General features: G+C 35.8%; 1 protein-coding gene across 1 annotated transcript in view; it reads right to left on the bottom strand.

Annotated features, from left to right (window-relative positions):
- LOC121732105 (protein tiptop) overlaps positions 1-12,253 on the bottom strand; it is a 248,849-nt gene extending 236,596 nt beyond the window's left edge. The window contains exon 1 of the mRNA XM_042121898.1: positions 11,976-12,253. The gene's annotated coding sequence lies outside the window, so the exon portion shown is untranslated. The remainder of the gene's footprint in view (positions 1-11,975) is intronic.
- Between the last annotated feature and the right edge of the window lie 626 nt (positions 12,254-12,879).

The raw sequence follows: 12,879 nt of genomic DNA, 5'->3' as shown, positions 1-12,879 counted from the left end.
TTGATCGGGTTTGGCATAAAGCGCTGCTACCAAAGCTTCCATCATACGGGCAGCCCGAGAAATTGTGTAAGTGGGTCACTAGTTTCTTAGCAGATAGAAGCATAAAGGTCGTAGTTGACGGCGAATGCTCGGAAACTCAGTCTGTTGATGCTGGTGTCACTCAGGGCTGTGTGCTTTCGTCTACAATATTCATACTGCATATCAATGACATGTTACAAACCAACAGCATTCATTGCTATGCGGATGATAGTACAGGTGATGCTGTATATACCGGCTCCCCCAATATTTCTCGGCCAAATGTCATTGAGAGTTGAAACAAACTTGTGTCTAAAATAGAGAATTCATTGGAGAAAGTCTCTGAATGGGGTAGACGTAACTTAGTCCAATTCAACCCCGCCAAGACACTAGTCTGCGCTTTCACCACTAAAAAGTCACCAATGGTCGTTTTGAGTCCTCGTTTTGAGGGCACATCTTTAATCATTTCCCTTAGCATTGAGATACTTGGCGTCAACATATCGAGCGAAATCCAGTTCCGATATCATCTAGAGGGTAAGGCCAAGTTAGCCTCGAAGAAGCTTGGTGTTCTTAACAGAGCGAGACAGTACTTCAGTCCGGACCAACGCCTACAACTCTACAAGGCGCAGGTTCGGCCTCATATGGAATATTGTTCTCATCTCTGGGCAGGGGCGCCAAAATACCAACTCCCTCTGGATCGTATTCAACGAAGGGCCGCGCCGCTCGAATTGTTGACTGCCATAGTGTTTCAAACAGCTTGGACCCCCTGGAATTACGCCGAGATGTAGCTTCATTATGCATCCTCTATCGGTTGTATCACGGGGAGTGCTCTGAGGAATTGTTCGGAATCATACCACCTGCAACTTTTCGCCATCGTCCCACGCAAAACATACCTTAAAAAAAAAAACATACCATCCTCATCACCTTGATGAGTGGCAGTCTTTCACCGTGAGTTTTTCGCGTAACTTTTTGCCGCGCACTGTAAAACTTTGGAAAGAACTGTCACCAGCAGTATTTCCGGACCTATACGACCTAGAAGTACTTCAAGAAGAGAGCGTATTCCTTCTTAAAAGGCCGGCAACGCGCCCGCAGCTCTTCTGATGTTGCGAGTGTCCATGGGCGACGGTAGTTGCTTACCATCAGGTGACCCGTTTGCTCGTTTGCCCCCTTATTTAATTAGAAAAAAAAACTTCGCCGAATTCATTTTTTTAGTTGATCGACTATTACTCAATAACTTATGAAGTCTTCTTAGCCGTGATAGTTTTTCTTTTAAATTCAGCATAATATTTCCTACTCCCGTGAATTGTTTCACATTTCCAGAAACAATCGTTTAGCTGGTAGAAGGGGGGACAATGGACTCTAACAATTTTTGCATTTCAAAACTTAATTTTTCACAAATGGATTCCGAAAATGATCTATGAATACCCATAATATTTTTAAAAAGCCTAAACTTTTTGAATAAAAAATAATGTACCCTTTTTTGTTTTTTTTTTTTTTATGGCAGTCTATCTAATTATCTTTCATTTAGGACTATTTTTATGACAATAGGATGAAACCTCGCAAAGAATGAATGTTTTTTGCTAATCGGGTAGAGTCAATAATAAAGCGCCTGCCACATAGAGGCGAAGGGGGCTAGACCGTAGTACATAGTTAGTGTTTTTTTGCATGGCAAGTACATAATATAATATATGTAATACATAAGTGCTTAAAATATCGCTAGTTCCTGACCAAACACACTGTATATTGTTTATCTCATACTTTTTGTTTCAAATATGTTTTTTTTTGTTTTGATTCGTTTTCTTCCAATGAACTACAAGAAGCATGTCGGTCGACAAGCCAAAAATGTGTTTCAGAATTAAATCTACGTGGATCATTTCAAATAATTTAATATTTTGCACCTGCGCCTACAAAAAATTAAAATACACAAAATCTGAAAGCTACACGTCATTAGATTGCCATATTTTGTTTTTACTAAAATTATCAAAGACTTACATGAAAAATTAGTCCAGAAGAGTAGCAATTTACCAAACGAAACCAATCCATTCCCATTAAAATACACATCAAAACGAAAACAAATAAATTGTAACACAATCATCGACATAATAACATGTAAATGTTTATTTCGTCTACGGTGGAAATCTGAATGTAAATGGCGATAGAATAAATCGCTCTAAATTATGACAGACCGGAGACGCTACTTAGCATTATTGAAAGATTTTAGTAAGTAAATAATTTATAAAACAATCGAATAAATAAAATAATTAATTAGTATACACTGAAATCAGCGCTCGGCTCCTGAACCACTTTCTGTGGGAACTAGTGTTGTTACGCCTTTTATCGATATGTCAAAATTTATTTAATTATTGGATTGTGGAAAACGCTTTTAAAATTGACAAAATTTACACAGTTTTTACATAAATCTGTCTAATGGTAACAAATGAGCTATTAACGGATGTTAGATCCGAGTGAAGTTCCAGAACAACACCTACTATATTTTGTAATGTAGGTGGCTTAAAACGTCAACTAAAAGGTGGCAACTTACAACCTATTATTATGATTAAACAAAATTATTGCTATGATTTCTCGATTAATTACTAACAAAAAAAAACTAAAGTATTAGTAAAAATTAGAAATGATTGACGATCGTTACAACCTAATAGGTGCGCTTATGATGCATCTGCAGCTGGTCTTCCCGGCTTGTCCAAGAGTATTTATATGCTGGGAATGGGTATCTACCCAATCCATCTTAAGATGGCTTGAGAGTTGAAAGTACTGACATACGAAGGGTCAAATTAGTATAGACAGAGAAAGCAAAAAAGTTTAACACAACCTGACCTTAAACAACAAACGCTCTCTTAATGAATTAATATTATGTTACTCAATTTCGAATTTACTACTTTTCTCATTAGTTGTTAAAACTGAAACTGATCTCGTGTTCCCGTAACCGCCAAACGTGATTTACGTTCGGCCGGGTCGCCGTTAGCCGTCACTTACATACGCAATAACTAACAAAAAATTATGTTAATCCGGTCGTAAACTGATTTTATGGGACATATAATTACGACTATACTGCATATATAGACTATTAAAAGTTTTATAGACACTTAACAATACATTAGTATCGTATTATCCGAGCATCGATAGAGTTGTAGCTCATCGGTCATCCCTAGCGCTAGAGACACGTCGATTAGCCGCTAATGTCATGTAAATAGTGATGCGCCGGGGAGTCACATTAAGATAAGCCCGACACTAAATTCTACCGCCCATTCACAAAAGACGTAATTTAAGACGTCGAAGTCATAATTTAGGAGTTTCTTGACTCCCAAAGATCAGAACCGACGCGACCATGAAAGGAAGTATGTAAAATATTTCTAGAAATAGACGCGACTATGATGATACACGATATTTCCATCGTTCGAAATATAAATTTTAGCATGAACCTATATTTAGCCATAAATATTTATAAGTCCAAAAGTTCGTTCGAAGTTACGATTTATTGAACAATGTATCTTCCAAAATTTGACATTGAAGCGAAGATACAGCTCGCTTATTACAATACGCCGTGACGATAATGATAAACTGTGCTGTTTATTGCGACATATTTATATGAAAACATTTTAGAGCACATGTTCGTGACAGGTGCACTTTAATTAAATTTACGGGGGAATAAAATACAATATCTCTTAATATGCATACCTACGAGAATAAATAAAATCAATAGATGTTATCAGTTATCACAGGTCACTTCGTAAATATTCTTTGTAAATTCAACTGCTATGTGCTTTATTTACCAACGTGGCATTGCTAATTCTCCTGCCAGCCTTCAATGATCTGAATAATCGCTTATGATTTTATTTGACAGACATTTATGGGGGACACCAAAAATATGTAATTCTTATATTTTTAAAGGTGTTCCTTTGATTATACCCATTTTTAGAGCACATAAATGTGGTTTACTAATTCTCTACATCGTTTATTATCCTATTTTTCAGAACATTTTGCATCCACGGCCCATGGGCCATGGCGTACATTGCTGATGACAACCACCGATGATGATGATGATGATGATGAGATTACAATGAGTCATAATGCGAGATCATGACCATCCTGTACGGTAGCTTTATCGACCATAAAATAAAGCATGTCGCCCGTAACTCAGTCGTATTTAATTGTCGTATTCCATTTGATTGCCTTCCGTTTCTCACGCTGGATTATTTATGACAAATTTTCGCTTACGGTTTTTCGCATCATCCACCGCAACCGCTGTCGATATCGATGTTGAACACGATGGAACAACACTAGAAGAATCTGATTTTCTCATCACTATACGTAAGCGAAAAGTTCATTAAGGGTGGGTTGCACCAGATGCGTAGTTATAGTTAAGGTTAAGGTTATCGTCAAATATGGCGTCCATCATGGACTTTTACAAGGGATTTGACAGTTCATTTGACATATTGTTATGGTTAAAGTTATAGTTAAAGTTAGTTGGTGCAACCCACCCTAAGGTTAGGTTGCACCAGAGGCTTGGTTAAAGTTAAATTTATTTTTATAATTAAATATGGCGTCCTTTAGCTTTAACTTTAACCTTAACTTTAACGGGAGAAATTCACGAGTATGAGCGGAGGTAAGGACGCCATATTCAACTTTAACCAAAGATTTGACATTTTGCACTACTACAGTGCAAAATGTCAAATCTTTGGTATAGTTAAAGTTACAGTTAAAGTTAAAGTTAGTTGGTGCAACCCAGTCTTAGTGGTTAAATATTATACTGTATACTTAATTATTATACCTAGGTTATATTCAGGAAAAATAATTGTGCCTCTTCCACGTCAGTCCGGCCCCGTGCTATGTACCTGAAGGACTTGTGTTACGGGTACCAGACAACGGAAATATATTTTTAACGTTGTTCGTGGCGGCCGAAAAGGAAGATCTTCCGACCGAGCGAGATAGCATATTCGGTCAGGCCGAAGCCCACTGACGTCATATCAGACGTTGTTATATATCTTGCCGTTCTCCGAAACTTCGATAGCGCGATGCAGGAATGTTAGGCGAATTGTGGGTACCGCCACATATTTAATACTTTTATACTACACATGTATTTAAGATTTTTATTTTATCATACACGTATTTAATACACATCCAGACCCGGGAACATTGAAAACTTTTTGTTAAATCATAACATTTTAGTTAATTAATTATTATACTTATGCATTTTTATTATATTTTTTTGGCTATTTTAAGTTTAATGCCTAAATCAAATTATTATATTTAAATGTATCGTAATGTATTATGTTACACATAAGAAGTGATACAAAAAGTATTTGTATTTTGTTAGTCAATTACAGTCCTCTTAATATAGACACTCAAAAAAAAATAAGAAAAATGCCTAGAAGCAAAATCTAAAACCTCCCTTACTATACATTAGGTATATATCCTACTAATCCTACTAATATTATAAAGGCGAAAGTTTGTTTAGATGTATGGATGTATGGATGTGTGGATGTATGGATGTTTGTTACTCTTTCACGCAAAAACCTCTAAACGGATTTTAATGAAACTTTACAATAATATAGCTTATACATCAGAATAACACATAGGCTACAATTTTAACCGACTTTCAAAATGGGGGAGGTGTTGTGTTCGTTTTCTTATGTTCAACGATTACTCCGCCGTTTGTTAACCGATTTTCAAAATTTTTCTTTTGGTATATAGGGTATCATCCCAATTTGGTATTATATTCACAAAAGTGGTGATCTGATTAAGGATGCATAAGTAATCGAGGGAACTCCTCAAAATTTATAGGGAAACATGTGGTGACTTCGGTTTCGTGAGAAGTATTCTAAGCACATGGGTAACAAGTAAGATTTTGCACCGAGGTACACCTGGTACCGTGGTTCGGAAGGTGCTGAGAGAACTCCTGATTCTTTATAGATACAAGTTTGGGAGTTTCGGTGTTGTTTTAAGAACGGAAAGCATATGCTACTATGCAAATTACATTCATCATCATCATCATATCATACCATACATCGTCCCATGGTTATGACTTATGATGACCCTGTTATTGGTACTTTTCATAGCCTTTTAGATCGAGAATCGAGTTTGTCAAGCGATAATTGAAAAAAATCTATACTTAATATTATAAACCTGAAGAGTATGTTTGCTTGAACGCGCTAATCTCAGGAACTACTGGTCCGATATAAAAACTTATTTCAGTGTTAGATAGCTTATTTATCGACTAAGACTAATACGACCGAAGAAACTCAGGAAAATGTGGGGAAATATTAGAAATTACGAACTACTGGAGCAATTTTTATGGCAATATTTGGCACAAATATAGAGTAAATAAGAGCTATTTTTTATGGGAAAATGTACGGTTTTCGTAAAATTCCAAATTTACGCGGGCGAAGCCGCGTGGGACATCTAGTTATAATATAATGTCTTGTTTTTAATTTGACTAATGAATATGAATAAAACCTAGAGGGGTATAATATCAACCCTGGGTTCGTTCCTCAAGTGGGACGAATGACGGAACCCACTTTGAGAATCCCTGGACTAAACCTAGACGATCAACAGTCCTGTAAAATGCGTACGGCGAGCGGTGCGTACGCGCAGGGGGGCGGAGGCGGCGGCCATCTTGTCCGCTAATTGTCCGGTGACAACGCGTCACTCATAATGTGGACAAAATTACTACATCTGTTATGTGTGTGTGACTGTGTTATATCTGAGAAGTACATTATAATATTATGTTATCAGCTGTACTATAGATCTGAAAATAAGGTGCAGCTAGTTGCTATTGGACATGATCTGCATTTGCAATAGAGTATGTAGTATGTATTTATAGTATGTATGATTTATTCTTCAGATTTTGTACATGCTGACCTAAATAAACTGTATTTGGATAGTTAAAGAAGTAAATGTTATAAGAAAACAAATTAACAAAAAGTAAAAAATATTATAAATATTTTTATACATCTTTTATGGTTAATCTTAGGGATAGAGTTCGCTATCATCAGAAATACACAAATAAGTTACTATCAGCTATCAATCCTGATAAATTATAAAAATATGATGAAAGCTCACGAATTCCATAAACAAAAATGTTGCAATTTAATTAACTCATAATCCCAATCTACGGTTATCCTAGTCCTAGTCTTTTTAATTATAATAATATAAAATAATTGTGTAAATTGTCCGCATATTACGGCACCACCTACCGTGTGTGATATCGAATATGTTCACCAATATCAGTCGACGTGACGGGTGGTCTCTGACTCATTATAAAACCTTCAAAACCTGTTCAAAATTATTGGAAACATTGCTTTTTAACCGCTTATATAGTCATCAAAACGTTTAACGTTGGAGACTTTATATTGAATGGTAAAATATTGGATGTGTCACAAATCACAACACAAAGAATTTGATGCGAGCATATAATATGTTGATTTTAATTAAAATTTCGTATTTTTATAGTACTATCGAAGTTTAAGAGATCGTTTCAGGTCAAACACGTGATTTAAACCTAAACTATTCGAAGTTACATATTTGATTGGCTTAGCTAACAATAATTAAAATAATTAAAACAGTAGGAGTAGTAGTAAAAGCATTTAGTCAGTATTTTTCCCCGCATTGGCCTCTATACAGTACGAAGGTGCGACCGGATCATTTTACCACCTAACGGCATGTAAAAGAATTGCAGACTATAAAATGTTTTATGGTTTCCGTTTAAACTGAATCTGTCATTTTATTATCAATTAATACTCGTGCAAAGATAAATTTTACGAGTTTCTACATTATTTATTCTGGAGAGCACTAGCTCATATCTATTATCTACATAGGCCCGCGGCTATCCTTTTATATCAAAATCATTGAAAGTATTAAAAACTTTATTACCTTTAAGGCTTCAACATACATATTTAATTTGTATTAAACATATAATACATATTTATCTTTGATCGGGTAATTATGAATGCGAAAACGTGTGTTTCAAGGCTTGCCCTTATGCACCAAAATGGCAAATTAATCCACGAGTGAGGCTTATTTTTTTAAGGGGGCAAACGAGCAAACGGGTCACCTGATGGAAAGCAACTTCCGTCGCCCATGGACACTCGCAGCATCAGAAGAGCTGCAGGTGCGTTGCCGGCCTTTTAAGAGGGAATAGGGTAATAGGGTAGGGGAGGGTAGGGAAGGGAAAAGGTTAGGGTATTGGGCCTCCGTCATCAAAACATCCAAAATTCGTTCTCAATTAGGTAGGGATGGGAAGGGAAGGGAATAGGGGAGAGAAGGGAAGGGAATAGTGTAGGGGATTGGGCCTCCGGTAAACTCACTCACTCGGCGAAACACAGCGCAAGCGCTGTTTCACGGCGGTTTTTTGTGAGAACGTGGTATTTCTCCGGTCGAGCCGGCCCATTCGTGCCGAAGCATAGCTCTACCACGTATATAAGTTATAACTCATAATACATGGATTTTTTATAAATTGTTTAAATATATTACAAACTACTTTTTTAGGAAAATACTTCTTATACATGACGTCCAATTGAATATTTTTTTAGTTCTGATAAAATCTATTCAGCAATTATTAATGTATGGGTGATTCTCTGTAAGCTCGTAAAGTGGCTGTCCTGACCGATTTTCTCAAAAAGTATTATAATAATTAATAAAAAAATCACTCCTAATGAAACTTCAACTTCAAAACTTTATAGGCCTTTTGTTTTCAGAACCATAACTGTTTAAAGTTTTTTCTAGAAGCGATAGAAACCTAAAAATACAGTCCCCTGGCTGTCCCCGGCACTGTATCTCCACCTATAAATGATATTTACGAAGAAGTTTATGAAACTACATACAAAAGTCGGTTGTTATTGCAAAGAAAAAAAATTTTAACTAATATTTTTGTAAAACCAAGTCTCACAGCCATTTTATCCATTTAGAAATCTCCTGTAAAGTCCCCAAAATTTTTATACAATCCCCTGCCAAAAATTTCGATCCATTTAAAATAAAAACTATAATATTTACAAACGCTTTTATTATTGAAGCAAAAGTATGTAACTGCCGTGAAGTTAGCAACTTAGTCGAAGGCGACGAAGAATTTTTTTTAAGTGTCGGAGACTCGGAGAGTTACTTGTAAGGTGAGCACGCGTTTGGATCGCTATCACAAACAGTCATCTGGTAAGTAATAATAGGAGTGTTAATTATTTTACCAATTGTTTATATCTGGAGGCACGGTCGTGCCCCCGCCAAGACGAGCCAAGCGAAGCACGCACGCACGAAGGCAAGGCCAGGGCACTTTTACATGAAAATGTTTTTGATGGGATAGTTAATTCTATGTACTTCTAATGTCTAAACTGATCAGTAGTTTCTTTAAAAACTATTTTACATCAGTTTAGTCCATATTTTGAAATCTGACCAAAATACACAGTATCCTGCCAACAGTCCCCTGTCTTGAATCTTACGATTTGATTGAAAATCTCGATAGCAATATCAAATATTTAAGCGAAAAAACTATGTTTACAGAATAAAAATAATATTTAAGTTGGGATACAACAAACACTATTTATTCCTTTTTAGCTTGACTAATAATGCCTACAGGTAGGCACTTTATATATTCACAAAATACTAAATTGTATTTGTACTTTCATAAAAATTAATAAAATTAATTTAAAATTTATATTTAAGAGAGGCTCCCATACAAAAATCTGTCACATTTAACAGTCCCCTGTCACGAAATCGCTAATATCTCGGAATATACGCAAAAATTAAGTGGGCTTCCTTATCTAACTAAAATAAAAGTTTTTTTAAACAATACATATTTTTGTGACAAGTGTTTAAAATAATTCCCAGGACAGCATTTGTATGGGACCTGTACGAGCTTACAGAGAAATGCCCGTATAAAGTAATTAGGTAAGTAAATAAAATACAAATAAGCGACCCAATGTCATATTATAATTACTATAGGCTAGTACATCTTTTAATTATGACATAAAAATAACATACTCCTACTGTTATTTCTTGTGTGCGATGTCTCACATTGTCATGTAAATGTATATTTTATTGTGAAAACTTAATTGGGTCATATGTGTCGAAAAGTTTTTTTTGTATATAAATATAATATAAATAACTAGTCCGTTTTTTTTCAATTAATTTAATTTTTTGATATCTAATTTCCTAGGCTACTGTACATGTGTACAAGCTAAAAGAGTATTAAAAAGATAACTTTGTTACTCGTTAACATTGCCTCAAAATAAAATTACTATATATTTTATTATTATTCAAAAGAATTGTAGAAAATAAAAATAAAAATTGCAAAAACATCTAAACATTCAACCATTTAGTTTTTCTGAAACAAAACCTAGACTTTCATATTCTTCTTACTAATTCTCACACGTGTAGACGTCTGCCTGTATTAGACCAAAAAACTGACGGTGGTTGTTTCAACCCGCGACACGAGAGATTTACGACCACTTAAACACTTACAACAACCATCAAAACCAACCGAGGATAACGGCAAGTAAAAACCATTAAAGAATAATACATATTATATATACAAATAGTTAAGCAATAAAAATTTAGTTTTTTATTCGTGCAACAAATAGTCATTGTTGAGGAAGCCTGTATTTTTTATTAAAAACTTAATAGCAATGAGTGTGAAAAATATTGGCATACTAGTAAAATGCATAGTATCTTGAAAAATCCTGCAAATGTAAAAATGTTAATAATATTAGGTGCCTAAACCAGTAACCACATTAAATACTGCCTAAAATTAGGTTACTAAACCACGTAGGTATAATATATTATATTTTGTAATAACAAATGGAGAATATGCCTGCAAGTTTCTTATTTATTTTTAGAACTTTGCAATTACTTTTGATTTAATTGCAATTAGTCATTGCTATAATTAAAACAATAAAAAAAACATGAAAAATGCACCATGTTGAAATTCAATACAAATTAAAAAATATTCCAAATATGCAACAATTTGTAAAAGTGCACAAAAAAACAGCGAGCATTGTCACCCCCGTGCTAGAGAAACGTCAAAAAAAGTTAATGTTTACATGCTATCTCGCTCGCACGCCCCGCCCCTGCCGCGCCGTGTGCATTCAACTACAACTAAAGATGGCCGATTTGAAAAAAAAAGCCTCGGTCACAACTCACATCATCCGTGTCATTTACAACTAATAACTACGGCTCTATGCATCATTAATCTGTTTACTATTCTAATTATTTATAGGCTATAGGTAATTAATTTAGCCTATTTATAAATAGGTCTGAATTAATTTCGTTACAAATGCATTAAAAGTTTTATTTACGTTGGGGTAAATGCACTCTTAATTAATTGTATCAGTTTATTTTTTAATGATTGATAATTATTGACATTGAAAAAGAAAAAAAATGTAACAGAAAAGTATCACTTGTCACATTTTATAAAAAAATATTAGCTTTTTGGAAATTATAAGATTTTTATGCACATAAACATTATTTTTCTACTTACAAGTCATGATCCTGGCGATGGAAGAAGATAAAACCTAGGATCCAGGTAAAATTAAGTCACATTTTTATATTATTTATTCGATTATGTACCAATTTCGCGGGTTCCAAAAAACGAAATTCAATACAAATTGTGGATTTTAACATTATTTTGTAGCCCGAAATCGCACGTTATTTCTCAAGAAATATGCTCCGACCAAACAACGAACCGGCGCCGGCCGTCGCCGCGATGCCACTAACTAAAGTCTACTTTGCGAATTTGCAAAGTTTTGCAAACCGAAAAATAACTTTGAAGACTGGAATTTTAATCATTTCGATGGACACTTCAACAATTTTAGAGCATTTTGGTAAAATACACTTGGATAAATAATACAAACTAGAATTACAAAAGTTTTAAAAAGTTGCCTGATCGATAGTCAAACACTTTTTAGTCACGGCTCCGAGTTTGTTAGTAAAGTTGGAGCTTCGTCAAACAACTTTACCTGGATACGGCACAATTAGTCCAATTTGAATAGCAGCAAAGAACAAGAATGTCACGATTCCACCTGTCCCCGGCACCTAGGCGAGTATATCCTTTGTTTTCCAAGCCGTATTTGCGTACACTGGACGTGATCCGTGGTGTTTGAGCTGCGTGTTTGTACAGGTGTGGCGAGGTAACGAGTCACAACACTGGCACTGGGCACGTTTGGCACATCGCGGTTTGTTTATGATCGCGCGGGCGGCGGCGGAGGCGGCGTGGCGCGGTGCGGTCGGGACGCGCGCCGCGGCCGGAGTGACGCGCCCGCCGCGCCGCTAGCGCCGCGCGGACAAACCCCGAACTACGCGCACTCAATCAAACGTCCGCTCGGCCCACTACTTGCATTATTATTTTTTGCAATGCAACTTGTTCTGTGTTTGTATGTTTTATTGTTTATGCTAATTCATTTGCGATATTCTTATTATGTTATGCAAATGCGTTGTATTATAGTTTCTACGAATTTCACTTTGTAGATGTAGAATTTTTTATTTCTGAAAATTTTTGAAAATAATATTTTGAATTCACATTTTCAAAACCCCTGCTCGGGTGTAGTCAAAATGTGTACCAGCAAGACGTTCCAAAAAAAATAAGGTGGGTAAAATTTTTTTGGCAAAAAAATTAACAAAATTATATTTTTTTAAATAAATTATTTGATAATTAAAAATCATAATTACAGTAATTATTGGAGTAAGCACGGAGTGACAGCGACCCCCGTCCGTCACGGTGACCTTGCAGCTGCAGGTCGGGTGCACTATCTCCGTCCCGCTCGCACGGGGGCGGGGCCGGTCCGCCCCCCGCCCCCCGCCCACCGCGCCGCAACACCTTTTCCCGCGTAACTCACTTTCCTCGCGATTATTGTTGTGCCTACG

The sequence above is a fragment of the Aricia agestis genome, chromosome 11 (genome assembly GCF_905147365.1).
Source record: "Aricia agestis chromosome 11, ilAriAges1.1, whole genome shotgun sequence".
NCBI lineage: Eukaryota > Metazoa > Arthropoda > Insecta > Lepidoptera > Lycaenidae > Aricia > Aricia agestis.
This window is presented reverse-complemented; position numbering and strand designations above follow the sequence as displayed.